Raw genomic sequence first — 17,195 nt, forward strand, 5'->3', positions numbered from 1 at the left:
ATATATTATATATTTATTTATTTTATTTTGCATGTCTGCTCTTAAGAGAATGGATGTTCCATGACATCAGGTCCTTATTCTGTTTCATTTACTACTATAACCCAGCAGTTTTCACCTATTTCACATTTGTTTGTTGAGTGTCTACTAGATGCCTGGCAATGTTTTAAGGAATGTGGCAGTAAGCAGAACAGACACACATTTCTGCTCACATGGAGTTTACATTCTAAAGGGAGGAGATAAAGTATAGCCACGTAATACAGCAGGATATGCCAAATAGTATAGTAAGTTCAATATGAAACATAAAGCAAGCAAAGATAGAGTTATGGTCAGCATAAAAATTTAAACTGTATGGTTCGAGAGGAACTCATTAAGAAAGTAGCATTTGGTCAAGGACCTGAAGGATATGGGAAAGATATTTGGGAAAGATGTAGGAAAGAAGAGTATGCCAGGAAAAGGGAGTAAGAAAAAAAACACCCAACAACATTTTTGTTTCTTTTTCAGAAAAAACATAGAGTTCAGAGTGGCTAGAGAAGAATGTACAACATGAGGAATCAAATATTATGTTGATGGGTGGGGAGGTTCACATTCTGTAGGACATTGTAGAATAGCCTATGAATATCAGCTTCTGTTGTGAGTTAAATGGAAAGTCATGGAAGGTTTTGAACAGAAGACTGATATTATATCTCTCACATTTTAAGAAGATCATCTATTAAAAATCAATAGTAGAGGAGTAAGCCCAGAAATAGGGAGAATAATTAAGGAGGCAATTGTAATAATCCAAGTGAAAAAGATGGTTGCTTGGATAGTACGGGGGCACAAGGGATCAGAGAGTCTGTGAGAGGTGGTCAGATCATGTGCATTTTGAAGTACAGCCAAGATTTACTGATGGACCGTCTACAGGGTTTTTATAACTAAAGATGACTCAGATGACACCATGTATATTGGCCTGAGAAAGTAAGAGAATGAAGGTTACCATTTGCAGAACAGAGGAAGATCATGAAAACAGCAGCTTTGGGGTTTGGTTTTGGTTACTTATAAAGATAACTATGAAGATGCCCAAGGGAGATGTCAAGAAAGGAGTTGGAGAAACTGGTATGCAATTCAGGACAGAGGGATAAGCTGAAAATACAAACTTGGAGGTTTAGGGCATACACAGAGTCATGAGACTAAATGAGCATCAGTGGAGTGCATATTGGTAAGATAAATCCAGGCCAGGCACAGTGGCTCACGCCTGTAATCCCAGGACTTCGGGAGGCTGAGATGGGCGAATCACCTTAGGTCAGGAGTTCAAGACCAGCCTGGCCAACATGGTGAAATCCCGTCTCTACTAAAAATACAGAAATTAGCAGGGCATGCTGGCGGGCACCTGTGATCCCAGCTACTCGGGAGGCTGAGGCAGGAGAACTGCTTGAACCCGGAAACTGGAGGTTGCAGTGAGCCAGGAGCGCACCATTGTACTACAGCCTGGGGGACAAGAGTAAGAATTTGTCTCCAAAATAAATAAATAAATAAATAAATAACCAAAGATTGATCCTTGGGGTAGTTAATAGCTGAAATACAATTGTAATCTATTTTTGTATAATCATGACATCCCAAGTAATACCCCCCATCTCTTATGCAATATGTATTGAGGACATTATTTTTAATAAGATCATTACTATGATCATGTAAGTTATGTGTGTGTATACATTTGTTACACATAGACGCACACACATATACCTTTTTACTAATTAACTGATTTTACTAATTAACTTGATGGTTTCATCTTTAAAGTGACTTGCCTTTTTCATTTAAGTAAATTTAGTTTAAAGCAAGTTTGTCCAACCTGTGGCCTATGAGCCACATGTGGCTCAGATGACTTTGAATGCAGCCTGACAAAAAATCGTCAATTCCCTTAAAACATTATGAAATTCTTTTGTGATTTGTTTTTAGCTCATCAGTTATTTTTATTAGTGTTATTGCATTTTATGTGAGGCCCAAGATAATTCTTCTTCTTCCATTGTGGGCTGGGGAAGCAAAAAGATTGGACATGCCTGTTTTATTTTATTTTATTGTTAATTATACTTTAAGTTCTAGGGTACATGTGCACAACGTGCAGGTTTGGTACATAGGTATACATGTGCCGTATTGGTTTGCTGCACCCATCAACTCGTCATTTACATTAGGTATTTCTCGTAATTCTATCCCTCTCCCAGTACCCCAGCCCCCCACTCTCCACAGACCCCAGTGTGTGATATTCCCTGCCCTGTGTCCATGTGTTCTCATTGTTCAACTCCCACCTATGAGTGAGAACTTGCAGTGTTTGATTTTCTGTCCTTGTGATAGTTTGCTTAGAATGATGGTTTCCAACTTCATCCATGTCCCTGCAAAGGACATGAACTCATCCTTTTTATGGCTGCAGAGTATTCCATGGTGTATACGTGCCACATTTTCTTAATCCAGTCTATCACTGATGGACATTTAAGGACATCCCTGTTTTAAAGGCAGATATATCACTACAATAAATTGTATCACTCATCATAAATTAAAATACTTGTAAAATAAAAATTGCCATTTATTAAAAATGTTTATCTGTGCACTCGCTCTGAATATTACTAATGGTACATGTATCACAGTTTAATAAAAACTGATGTAATGAATGATTAAGAGGGAGTATGATATGAGCACTAACATGGCCTCACTCAGCTCCTCTGGATGCTAGACAGAGTATTTGACTTTCAACATCTATTTTTTCCCCTTCCCCTACTGATAAACCACACATGTGGTTTGAAGAATTTTACCAGCTTAAGAGGAGGGCCGGAGTCTAAAGGGTGATTCAAGTCCCTTTACCAGAGAGTTTCAGACATGGAGATATGACAAAATTCTTATCAATGAGACATGAAGAAAGGGTTGCTAGAGTTTCCCTGGATTTTTTTTTTCCTCACTCTTATACCACTCATTCCCACTAAACATGGGGAAAGATGCATGTCTCCTCAGTTGCTGCTGGCAGTCCTCTTATAACCATGAACACTAGGCATGATATCTCCAAACTGGAAGGTATAAATGCTCATCAGTAGTAAAAGATACAAATTGTAAGGAACACATAGTAGGCTTAGACATGATGGCAGAATGGGCTACTGCCACACCTAGCAATGTGGATGAACACCATGGGTATTAAATTGAGCACAGGAAGCAGATCCAAAAGGGAAAGTACCCTGTGATTTCATTTACACATGGTTCTAGAACTGGCAACACCAATATGTATAGAAGTCAGCATAGTGCCTTCTTTTGGAATGCAGACATGCTTGGGGCCTCTACGGTGATGGAGTGATCCTGATTTGCTTTGTGGATACATGGGTGAGAGGGCATTGAGCTGCACAATCATGATTCATGATTTATGCACTTTACATGTAAACAAAATTAGCAAAAAGTTAATATTGAACTATATCACAGGAATTTTTGTTTCATTTATTTTTATTTTTATTTTTTGAGACAAGGTCTCACTGTGTCACCTAGACTAGTGTGCAGTGGAGTGATCTAAGCTCACTGTAACGTTTGCTTCCTGGGCCCAAGTGATCCTCCTGCCTCAGCCTACAGAGTAGCTGGGATTACAGGCATGTGCCACCATGCCCAGCTAATTTTTGTGTATTTTGTAGAGATGGGGTTTTGCCCTGTTGCACAGGCTTGTCTGAACCTTCTGAGCTCAAGCGATCCACCCACCTCGGTCTCCCAAAGTGCTGGGATTTCACATGTGACCCACCATGCCTGGCTTCTCAGGAAATTTTTGTTAAGAATATGGTAAACAGAAGAGGCTCAGATAACAAATTTTTAAAAACTCACATATATTCCTTTGATTGCTTTTAACAAACATACATTTCAAAACTCCTGTTATTAGTTGAGATGTGAATACAACCCATTTTTCCTTAGTAGGAAGTTGATATTTTCATCATTTTCTTTTCTTTTATTTTTTAGGTATGTAATATTTATGCGTAGTTCAAAGTGCAAATGATGCAAATTGCAAATAGATGCAAATTTTAATTAATGTTTTAGAGGTTATTTGTATTATTAGTAATGTTTCTGGGTTACGTGATTGGCCTAGCAGTGCTCATTATATTTTAAATGCATTAATAAAAGCAAACAATAGAAATTACAAAATGGAAAAGATGGCAGTGTGTGAAGCAATAATAATAATATGGCTCGAACTTAGATTTATGAGTAATTCAATTCTATCTTTAAGTATAACATAAAATAATAAAACAACAGCAGAGAATTCTATTAAAAACAATTTTACCTCTTACTTTTTATTCTCCTGTTATGTATTCTTTTAGAGAAATTCTGATATATTTTATTCTTTGTCTTTTATTTGCCTTTTCCACTTAACACTGCGTCGTGATCTCCTTCCATATTTATTCATATGGAAGGGCCTCACCCTTTTGAATGGCTGCTTAACCAATTATTGCACAAATGTGCCATAATTTATTTAACCCGGATTCTATTAATGCACATTTACATCAGGCTCAATAGTGTGTTATTATAGACAATAATGCCCTTAATATCCATGTATATATATGTCTTTGTCCACAAAAGTCAGGGTATGTAGAGGACATATTTCTGCAAGCCAAATAGCTGGATCAAATGGTATGTGCATCTAAATTTGGTAGCTACTGCAAAATTCCATACAGTTTGAACCAATTTAAATTTCCACTAACAATGTACAAGTGTATTTTTCCCCTTACCAACAGTGTGTGTTCTCAAACTTTTTGATCTTTGCCAAGCTACGTGAAAAATGGTATTGCACTGTATTCGTTCCTTTTCACACTGCCATGAAGAGTTACCTGAGACTGGATAATCTATAAAGGAAAGAGGTTTAATTGACTCACACTTCTGCATGGCTGGGGAGGCCTCAGGAAACTTACAATCACGGCAGAAGGTGAAGGGGAAACAAGGCATGTCTTACATGGTGGCAGGAGAGAAAGGGAGTGAAGGGGGAACTGCCACACACTTTTAAACCATCAGATCTCATAAAAATTCATTCACTATCACGAGAACAGTATGGAAGAAACTGCCCCCATAATCTAATCACTTTGCCACCAAGTCCCTCCCTCAACACATGGGCACTACAATTCGAGATGAGGTTTGGGTGGGAACAGGGAGCCAAACCATCTCATGCATTGTTGTTTGAATTTGCTTTTTGCATATAACAAGTAGTATTGAGCATATTTTCAGGTACATAAGAGCCATTTTTAAATTTCTTTTTCTATTTACCATCTGCCCATATATGTGTGTGAATGTGAATATGCACGCGCGCGCACACACACGCACACACACACACAGCTGAAATCATCAAACCATATAGAGCTTATTGTGATGAAAGGAATAGGATGGGGACATAATTTGATATTCATTCCAGTTTATTCCACCATCATCTGTGGAAGAGGATCTCTTTATTTTACTGATGTACAATGTCACATTTTCATATTCTTTTTTTCTTTATTTTTTCTGAAAAAGGGACACATTTTCATATTCTAAGCTCTCATATATGTTTGAGTTTCTCTCTGGATGCTCTCCCGTTGATTTGTGTCTACATATACCTGTGTCATTATTACTCTTAATAAGTTCTGTGATATTTAATATAACACAGGACCTGTCCACTGTATCACTCTCCCCTCCACCCAGAATATTTCTGGTGGTTGTTGTTTGAGAAAGAATCTCATTCTGTCACCCAAGCTGGAGTACAGGGACATAATCACAGCTCAGTGCAGACTCAACCTTCTCGGGCTCAGGTGATCCTTTTACCTCAGCCTCCCAAGTAGCTAGAACTACAGGGGCATGCCACCACACGCAGCCAAATATTTCTGGTTCTTTTAGATGAGGTATGTTAGTTAAACTTCTGGACTCTGAAGACAGAATGTTTGGGTTCAAATACAGCCTTTGCCATGTACTAACTGTATAAACCTGTCCAAGTTATTTAACCTCTCTGTTTCTTGAAGTCATCAAAAATAAATATGGGAAAAAAATAATGCTTTTAGAACTATTGATGAAAGTGTATCATTTAATACAAGTGTAATGCTTAGAAAAGCACTTCAGGGAAATGCAACAGTACATTTATTATCATTCTTGTTTATTTGTTTTTCCACATGAAACTTAGATTTATTATTGCCTAGTTCTAAAAAATATACTTTTTTATTGTTGCATTAAATTTATAGATTAATTTAGAAAGAATTGAAACTCTATGATATTGGATCTTTCTATCCAAACACAAGTATGTGTTTTCGTTTATTTTAGTCTTGTTATAGGTCTCTCTTAGTAGTTTTTTAAGTATTTTCTCATCTCAATCCTGCTAAATTTCTATAAAAATTTATCTGTAGGGTAATTATTCTTTTGCTGTTGCTGTTATTTTGTCTTGCATCAGATTCTTTCTAGAGAAGCAATTGTATATATTAATTTTATATGCAGTCACCCATAATAGTTACTGTAAAAAGTGAATTTGACATGGTATTTATTTTAATAAATCCCTTAAAATATTGCTTTTTATTTTTTTAAAGAAATGTAAACATTTAACTCAAAAATTAGATAGAAATAACAATTAGATACCACCAGACACCTGTTAAAATGAGCAAAATTCAAAACACCAACAACACCAAATGTTGACAAGGGCAACCAGCACTCTCATTCATTGCTGGCAGGACTTTAAAATGCTACAGTCACTTTGGAAGAGAGTTTGGAAGTTTCTTACAAATATAACAGGCTTTTACCATACCATCCGACAATTGCACTCGCGAATATTTACCAAAATGAGTTGAAAACGTATGTCCACACAAACTCCTGCACACTGACATGTATAGCAGCTTTATTAATAATTGCTAAAACTTGTAAGCAACCAAAATGTCCTTCAGTAGGTCATTGGATACTGTCTGAATGTATCACAGTCAGAATGGATAGACTGTGGTGCATTCAGACAGTAGAACATTATTCATTCCTTTAAAAAATGAGCTATCAAGCCATGTAAAGATAAGGAGAAACCTTAAATGCATCTTACTAAGTGAAAGAATTCAATCTGAAAAGGGTACATACCATATCATACCATGTGCTTCCAACTATATGACATTCTGGAAAAGGTAAATCTATGGAGACAGCAAAAAGGTCAGCGGTTGTCAAAGGTCAGGAAACAATAGATGAGTAGGTGAAACAGAGAGTATTTTTAAGGCGGTGAAATGGCTCTGTGTGATAGTATAATGGTAGATACATGCCATTTGTCAAACCCATAGAATGTACAACGCCAGGAATGGACACTAATGTAAACTGTGGACTTTCAGTGATAACAACTTGTTAATGTAGGTTCATCGATTGTAAAAAATGTACCACCCTGGTGTGGGATGTTGATAGCAGGGGAAGTCATGCCTGTGTGGGGGCAGGTGCATGTGGAAACTCTCAGTACTTTCTGCTCAATTTTGTTGTGAAACTGAAACAGCCTCAAAAAATAAAATCTATTTAAATTGTAGGATGGGCGTGGTGGCTCCTGGCTGTAATCCCAGTGCTTTGAGAAGCTGACGCAGGAGGATCACTTGAGCCAAGCCTGGGCAATAGAGAGAGAGCCTATCTTTACAAAAATTTAAAAATAGCTGGGTGATGTGTGTGTCTGTACTCTCACCTACTCTATAGACTGAGGTGGGAGGATCACTTGAGCAAGGGAGGTAGAGGCTGCAGTGAGCTATGACTGCACCACTGCACTCCAGCCTGGGCAACAGAGGGAGATCCTATCTCAAAACCCAAGAAAATTAGATAGTATCTAAAAGAAATATTGAACTTAACATGATTACACAGAGATAATATCCATATACAAACACATGGGTAAATATTGTTAATTCATCAAGCATTTGCTTATCCTCTTCTATGTTTCATCTGCAGTTGCAGATACTAGGGCTACTCAGTCTAATAAATGGTTAAAATTTCAGTGAGAATAGCAGACAAGTAAATTAATAGTTATAACACAACCTGATAACTATGCTGAGAAAAAGTAAGCTTTCTCTCCTCTTTAAACTTTTCTATTCCTGGCTTCCTATAAATTCACATAGTCAAGTCTAGAAGACAAAAAAAGCTGGCCTTTCTCTTGTTTTGATTTTTCGTCTGTGCTGCACCTGTGACCTCAAAGCTTTAGATGACTAACTTTGGCCACTGGGGAAGTTAAACTGACTTGTCCTGACCTTTCATGACCTGCCTTGAGACTAAATCCAAGCCTAGAGAAACAGTCACTGGTGTGGGCAGAGCTCTAGTTCAGCTGTGTTTATCAAGAGAGGATCTCAGGGGTGTCTTTCTGCAGGGCAACCTCTGTGTACTCCATTTTTAATGACACTTGGAGTCATTAATACGTTTATTGCTTTTACTCTAATCCACCGTTTAAAATATTATATGTCTTAATGACTAGTGGTAGGAAGTGATTCTGCTCTAACAATTTCCTTAGAGCAAGTGAAAGTAGGAAACAGAATAGAATCAATTAACAATATTTATCAGCCTCACTTGATGCGGACAGCAGTCTCAATCAAAGTGGACAGGATGCCAGTTCTGATCACAGGTGTCTAGAAGGAAAAGAAGGGATAGATTATGCAAACTATTTTCTGATCACCATTCTCTCATAACTACAGACTTCAATAATTACTATTAATCTGTCCCTGTTGTTTAGTATTACCTTGGATAAGTCACTTAATCTCTGTCTCTCATTTACTCAAATAAAAATATTAGCCTAGTTCAATAGTCTTCAAACCTGGTTATACGCTAGAAGCCTCTTTTGAAAAATGATGGTCTCCAGGGTCCATCCCAGATTGACTAAATTCAGAACTCTCAGATCTGGGCTGAAGTATGGGCATTGGTGTTTTTGTTTGTTTTTTACCTGCCCTGGGGATTCAAATATACAGACTGCACCGAGAAGCAGTTGGAAAGAGGATCTTAAAGACCCTTCTAGCCCCCAGGATCTCTGAATCTATGTAGTGTTCAAGGACTAAAACCACTCAGAGAAATGATCATATTTCCCTCAAGCACATTTAAACAAATCAATTTATTTTCAACTTTTTAATTCATTTAACCAGATACAGACTGAGAATGTGTTGTAGGTTAGACCCTGTGAGAGTCATTGCAGGAAAATGCTGATTCCCAGACCTGGCCAGGGTTTCTGAGGCAGAATTTGAAATATGAGGCACAGGAGTGGGACTGACTACGTAGTTCGTGGGCTCCAGGGAAAAATGAACATGGGGATCCCTTGTTAAAAAAAAAAATTAAGAATTCCAAGATGGCGGCAGCAGTGCAAGAACCCAAATGCAAGGCCCTTCTAAACATGGAGCCCCATGTGACTGCACACGTTGTACACGCGTGAAGCCGGCCCCGCACCAACATTTGTTACACAAATTCCACAAGTCATTTTGATAGGTCACTCAGTTTGGTAACCACTGTTGTAGGAAATTAAAAGATAAACAATTAGTTGCATTTATCATAATATAGTGGGAGAACAGGTCAACACAAGTCAATGGGCTGGTCAGTCACCTCTGAATCTGAAGAATATAGACTCACTTAGGATTTCTTAAATATAATGGAGATTTACAGAGGAAACTGGGAAGAGGAGACACTTAAAAAAAAAAACTTCTAGTGCAGGAAATCTAGTACTCACTGGGACCAGCCATTGGTGTCCACTGGAGATCTAAGGAGCTCTGCAAACCAGCCACACCAGTTACACCTCTTCTACTTGCAGGAGATATAAAAGTTAATCCACTTTCTTGTGAGAAAATGGCATTGACTCACATGACAGAAAAGCCTGTATGTAGGGCTGACTTCAGATGTGTTTGACAGGACCTGGTTCTCCATTCTTTACTTGACTCTAGTCTCCTTATTTTATTGGCTTCTTCCTGAGACAGGTTCTCCCTATGGCATTAAAATGCTGTTGCAGCCAGTCTAGGCTGGTGGTAAGGTGGACAGATCATTTCCCCAAGAGTCAAACTGTCTTCCCCTGGTTGGCAGGGACCCAAATTATTCCCTCTCCTTGAAGATAAGACATGCTGATTAGCATAGGCCCCCATCTGAGTTCTTTGAGGGAAAGCTATGTTTGTCTTCCTTTCACAGATGAAGAAATTGGAGTAGAGAGGGCTATAGCTTACCAAGGTCATAAAGCCAGTGAAAGCAAAGCCTGGAATTTGAACGTAGGCACCTGACTTGAGGACCCACTTTATTAGCCACTTAATTGTTTTAAAATTTCTGACTAAAGAGATTTTTCATTTTTATTGATTTCTTCTTACTCTTAAATTCAGCTTTCCCATAACTTAGGAACACCAGTGGCCCTCACGACTTACACACTTCCATCTGATATATTGGGACATGCTGCCAACTCTGTAATTTTCTGTGTTTTTGGTCTACTCAGATTCTTTTTTTTTTTTTTTTTGAGATGGAATCTTACTCTATCATCCAGGCTGGAGTGCAGTGGTGAGATCTTGGCTCACTGCAACCTCCGCCTCCTGGGTTCAAGCAATTCTCCTGCCTTAACCTCCTGAGTAGCTGGGATTACAGGGACATGCCAACACACCCAGCTACTTTTTTGTATTTTTCGTAGAGACCAGGTTTCACCACATTGGCCAGGCTGATCTCAAACTCCTGACCTCAAGTGATCTGCTTGCTTCAACCTCCCAAAAGTGCTGATTACAGAAATGCTAATTACAGAAATTACAGAAATGAGCCACCATGCCTGGCCCTATTCAGATTCTTGATTGAGAGAATATGATCAGCCTAGTTTGACCTTGTTTGAACACAACTTTATATGCCAGGCTTCTTCACTGGCCACGAGACAATTATGATGGGTCAGGGGCTGTCTCCTGGTCTAACAACCTTTATCAAGTGAAGGCTGGTCCTGATGATGTAATGTTCAGGCAGTCTCTCCTTCCCTCTTTCCTTGCCTACTATTCCTCCACACCCAGCCAGCTTGGAGCATGGCTAGTTCTCTTAGAAGTAGACTTTAGGATTTACTTGTGAAATACTACACACTACATGTGTGTAGTGGGAAGTATACCATGAGGCGAGCAAAATGTGGTAAGGCTGGCCCAAGCACAGTTCTGTGAAAATTAAAAGAAAAGGAGCAGCCTCATTTTGCATGGTCTTTTGAGATGTGGCCATAGGGTGAGTCTTGGAGATGAGTAAGAATGATCAATCAGGTGAAGGGAACTGCAGGAATAGGACATGGGGGTTAAAAGACTTACCTGTTCAGATATTGCATGTTTGTTTTAGACATTGTGATCAGTCACTTCTTTTCTCAGGAGACATATTGAACAACTACTGTATTCTCAAAGATGTGTGTCTGTATGTGTGTATATCAAAGAAGTTACCATTTGCAGACTTCCAAATTTCTTACTCTATGGGCCATAGTGGGCTTTATGTTAGTTGTGAAGTCCTGCTATCTACACTCAAGCACCCTCTGTCATAACTAATCTTTGACTTTTCCCAGAAGATTTGGCCAACTTGCCTCTGTGATGGTTCAGGTCCTCTGCAAAGCAGATACTATGGTGGAATTCAATGTGCAAGAGATTTATTGGAGAAAGTGTTGATGAGGAATAAAGGGTAGAGGGAGCGGGAGAATTAGCTAAGGAGAGCCTTTAGGTCATGATGCAGGTCTGATACCTACAAACGGGGAGAGGGAGAATGGGTTGGGAAGAAAGAGCTTCTGAACACAGTGCAGCTCCTAGAAGGTGTTACTAGGGCAAAACGAGAATCTGGAGTAGAGGCTGTCTATTAGAAGAGTCCTCCACTGGGCAGGAGTGCCCTGGACTGGCACAGCTCCAGGAGAGTGTGACCTTGAGTGAACATCCTGGTGGATCTGGAAGTAACATCTGAAGGCTGTTGGCCAACCGCTCATCATAGCAGATACTGTGTTAAAAAGAGATTAGAGCAACCCCCACCCTGGCTCATACCTTCAAAAAATAACACTTTTTATATTGTATGTCATATTATTCAAATTATAAACATACATATTTTTCACTCCTGAATGATAATTGTTGATATATATGGCCCCACTAAACTTAGCTCCTGGAGAAGAAAGAATACGTATTATTTTTGCTTTCTGAAATCTCAGCATCTAGTAAAGCACGCAGTATTCAGTAAATAGTTATTGAACAAATGAATGAATGATCCAAGCAATTAACCAATCGATAAAGAGTTTTCAGTGGAGAAGTTAAATAATTGAAATCAATCTTTTGAGAGGTTATTCTGGCATTGCTGTAAGCTTAGTAGTGCAATAGAAAAAAACGTGGACTCTCCAGTCCAAAGGTCCTAGGGCTAAATCATATTTTAAACTGCTTGTTAGGTTTATATTTTTGGTCAAATAACCTGGTTTTTCTGAGCTTCGGTTGCCTCATGTATAAACCTGGAATAATACCTACTTAATCGCTTTTTCTGAGAACTAAAAGAGATGATGTCTAATCTGGTTTGGCTGTGTCCCCACCCAAATCTCATCTTTAATTATAGTTCCCATAATTCCCACACGTTATAGGAGGGACCCAGTGGGAGATAATTGAATCATGGGGGTGGTTTCCCCATACTGTTCTCATGGTAGTGAATAAGTCTCATGAGAGCTGATGGTTTTATAAGGGGACACTCCTTTCACTTGCTTCTCATTTCCTGTTTGCCTGCTGCCATGTAAGACATGTCTTTTGCCTTCTACCATGATTATGAGGCCTCCCCAGCCATGTGCAACTGTGATTCCATTATACCTCTTCTTCTTTATAAATTACTCAGTCTTGGGTATGTCTTTATCAGCAGCATGAAAATGGACAATGCCCGTGAATGGCTGATACAGAGCCTAGCATACAGGAGAATTACTGTAAATGCTGCCTCATTTACCACCTTCCTAGAACTGAATCCCCAATTTCCTACTGAAGAAAGTAACTTTATTTCCCTATTCTTCACAATGAGGCTGAAGGAACAAGGGCTGATCCCAACAGTGACCTCAAAAGTCCAATATGTGACAAAATAATCTAATTGATATACTTATTAGGTATATTGTCTTTTAGTTCTCTGAACAGTCTCTTTATAACTAACGCAACAAAATGATCATTAATGAAATGAAATCTGCATTAGCACTATTGTCATTTTCATAGGGGGAGACTGAAGATCACGATGTTCAATAATTCACCCTAGTTCACATTTCAGTAAAGGAAATTACAAGATTCAAACCCAAGTCTGTGTTGAGTTTGAGTTCCTAACCATTATACTGGCTATGTAGTGATGGACAAGCAGTTAGGAAATCTTGGTAGCCCTTGAACCAAATCTCAGGTTCTGTAAGGATGTTCCCAAGATCCCAAGAAGTTAGCATGAACCAGGCAATAATACCATCTGAAGAGAGAGCATTAGGAGTTGAGGCCCATGTCTCCCTTTTGTTAGGGTGTTCTGCCCTCTGCTGGTTGCTTTTAATACTTTTATACATTTGGGTCACGTAAAATGCCAAGTATTCAGGTCCTCTTGGTAGTAGTCAAATCAGTGAAAGTAAGAATACTTCATATTATATGTAATTAGCTTATAAATATATGACTATTTGACTATTTTCAAGTATGTGTGTGTGTCTCGCCCACAAAGCTATATAGGCTAATACAGTGCCTGTCACACAATGGATTATAAACAAATGCTGCATAAATGAATGGCTGGGAACTCACACACAGAAAGAACACAAAAAAGTAAAGTGTAGGACTGAATATAAATATATAAAATATATATTCTGACAGATTTGGTGCTTAGTGTTTCTTGAGTGAATGAATGAATCCATCAATTGACTAATCTTTCAACCAACATTGACATTTCTGTGATTACAATAGAATCATGGTTGACAACCTGTGTCCTCTTTTGAGCCTAAAATTAATTTAGTCAACAAACGACTTCTTTTCCTTATTTCTCCTTCTAAATAGTCACACTGAAATCTTGTAGCCTTCTTTTTCTTGTTGATAAAAGGCACAATGGTGACAGAAAGCACTGCTTCCCCAGGTAGTGATAATTTGGAGAAAATACTTTTAAGTATGAAAACCTTGAAATGTGGTTGAAAAATTCTGATCGTTTGAGATTTAGGAATTTGCTCACTCATCTCCTTCTTTTCCTTCCTTCCTCTTCACTTTCCTTCTGTTTAACAAAAAATAAATTTGAAAACCTTGTTTTTTAAAAAATTTCTATTTTCTCTTGTTTTCTGTCTCTATTGGTGGAACTTTCAAGGACATGGTCACTCTTTGAAGGCAGCAACAATGGGAGATATGTTAGATTTCCTTCCCCCACCTCATCCCACCCAAAAGTAGAGGAATTATTATGGAAATGATTCCAGTCATTTCCCCCTGCGGTGTCAACTATTAATAATTTACTATTTCAGAACTGGATGTGCAAATTCATCATGTAGATCAGCAAAACTGGGAGGCTATCCATGGGCACACAGACTTAACGAGTATTTTCTTACTTTCCCAACAGCGCTCCTCAGCCTGCCTGTTTAGCATTTGCTGAACACTTGCTTGGAACTAATGAGTTCATCCCAAACCTCAGGTGATCGTTACCAGGGGCTTGGCTCTGCAGTTCCTCTGGGGAAAAATGAAAAATGCTGGAGAAAGAGGAATGAGGGCACTGTCAGGAGTGATGACATCTGCTTTTCTGAATTTTCAAAATTGTTTCATATCTTTTGGATTCTAAGTAAAAGACATCTTAGAAGATAGGAAAATATCTCAGTGGCATGTTGAAGGCATTTTTCCCCTAAATTCATATTTTAAAGTGGAATATAGGCATATATATCTCTATATCTATCTGTCTACCCACCTACCTACCTATCATGACTTAAGAAAACCTGTGTTCTGATCGAATACTTTGAATCACGATTGCCTACTTTTGAATCAACCACAATGACAGCAAAATTGTAGTCCCTCAATTTGGTTCAATGTAGCTGATTCTTCCAATCAGTCACAGTAAAGGTGCATTGGGTGTTTTCCACAATAATAAAAAAAAGTATATTAATATACAATATATAAAGTTGTATTACATTTTAATATATAATTACTAATAGTAATAATAATATTATTATTCTAAAAGTTATAAAGACATTGTATTTTAGAGATTCAGAGAAGAAAAGAAAAAAGCATTCCTAATCCCACCATAACACAACCACAATGAGGGCTGAGTTTTATTTTCTTCCTGTCTTTTCATTATACATAACCATATTTTATAGGTCTATATACAGCAATCTTGTAATTTTGTATCTTGAGTTTTTTCACTTACTGTTTGCACATACTATTACCATTTTAAGCATTTTTAGATACTATAATTCAATATTTATGATGATTTTAATAGCTCTGTAAATGTTCCATCAAGTGAGTGTAGCTTACTTGCAGATCCACTGTAGTGTTTCCCATTAATAAATTTCAACTGTAGAGATTTATATGCTCTGAAAACTAATGCCTAGAATCCTATAGCAAGTTTTAACAATCACTGTTCTTTTTTACATATTTTAAAACCACAGCGTGAAAGAGGTTGTTAGTTGACCCGGGTTCTGTAACTGTCTCACCCATTTGTACTACTTTCAACATCTTTCCAAATGCTGATTTTCCATGTCTATAAAGTCAGACTTAGTATACCTATTTTAGCTTACCTAAAAACCCTGTGGTGAGTACTCCATGAAGGAAAGCACCTTTAGATCTTGAAAGCACGGATGCAACTTACTACGTCATTTGGTTGATTTTCTAAATGTTATGTTATGTAAGCCCTTTGTTATGCTTTTAATCTTGGAATGGCAGGATGGGCTCAGCAGCTGCTAGAAAGCGTCACTATCAACCCTAAAAATTGAAAGCCAGCAAATCATGCTTGTAGTTACTGGGGTCCTGAAAAATGTATAGCATAAGGCATGGTGGGCTTTGCTTGCAACTTCTGGGGCTGCCCAAAAAGTACCTTTTCTTGGACCCTCAGAAACGCTCTGCCTCAGGGTTCATCTTTCCCTGACTCTCACATTGTTGTTTAGACCTGATCCTCTTCCAACTGGGGTCTTGCCATTTTCATCCTAGGCTTGATAGTTATTTAATTCCAACTGGCTTTCGTCTGTTTTGAGCTAGAGAAGACTTCAGACTCATGTGGGTATTGGAGAAAGCGAAGGCAGGCCAAGCTACTTGGCTTTAGATGCAATCACTTATATAATTAAATAATCATATCAATGGTAATTTTACACCACTGATAAATTTGGGGGTGTGATTTCATACACAGATCTATCTTTCTCTCTGGTGCACTGTCTCTCTCTTCCCTCAGCAAGTGTGACAGGGTGGGAAATAAAAACCATTTTGCCATCTTCATATAACCACAAACCAGCAAGCACAATTAAGTGTGACATACCAGTGAATACAATTATAAGGAGAGCCACAAAACAACAAAGCCTAGTTAAGGAACCTTTGATGAAGACAATATGCAATACTATGATCTGAAAAGTAACAGCAAGGCGGTTCCTGGTTAATAACCCATTGTGTTCAAGTACAACTCTAGAAAAATAAAGGTGTCCTTTTTGTTGTTGTTTTTGTTTGTTTGTATGTTCCTTTTTTTTTTTTTTTTTTTGAGATGGAGTCTCACTCTGTCACCCAGGCCGGAGTGGAATGGTGCGATCTCAGCTCACTGCAACCTCCGCCTTCCGGGTTCAAGCGGCGATTCTCCCGCCTCAGCCTCCAGAGTAGCTGGGATTACAGGCACCCACCATCATGACTGGCTAATTTTTTTGGTATTTTTGTAGAAATGGGGTTTCACCATGTTGGCCAGGCTGGTCTGAAACTCCTGATCTCAGGTGATCCACCTGCCTTGGCCTCCCACAGTGTTGGAATTACAGGCATGAGCCACCACGCCCAGCCAGGCGTGCATTCTTATTTTGCTAGCGGACATAGTGCAATGTGCAATGTTAAATGAAGAATTAGTATTCCTTATGAAAATGGATATTTACCACTCACAACCAGTGTTTTCCTAGTAAGACATTATTCCATTCCTTTTCGTTTGTTGATTTTCTTAATTATTTTGCCCAAGTTTTCAGAGAATGCAAACTCATAGGCAACCTGTCACTTATGTTGATTTTGTCCCTGGTGCATAATTGGGCTCCCTGCATCTGATGCCACTCCCCTTGTTTCTCTGCCTCCCTTGACATTAGATGGGGCCACGTGACCAATTCCAGTCAATGGCCTGAAAACCAAAGTGACTGTTAAGCC

The sequence above is a fragment of the Colobus angolensis genome, unplaced genomic scaffold (assembly GCF_000951035.1).
Source record: "Colobus angolensis palliatus isolate OR3802 unplaced genomic scaffold, Cang.pa_1.0 Scaffold262, whole genome shotgun sequence".
Classification (NCBI taxonomy): domain Eukaryota; kingdom Metazoa; phylum Chordata; class Mammalia; order Primates; family Cercopithecidae; genus Colobus; species Colobus angolensis.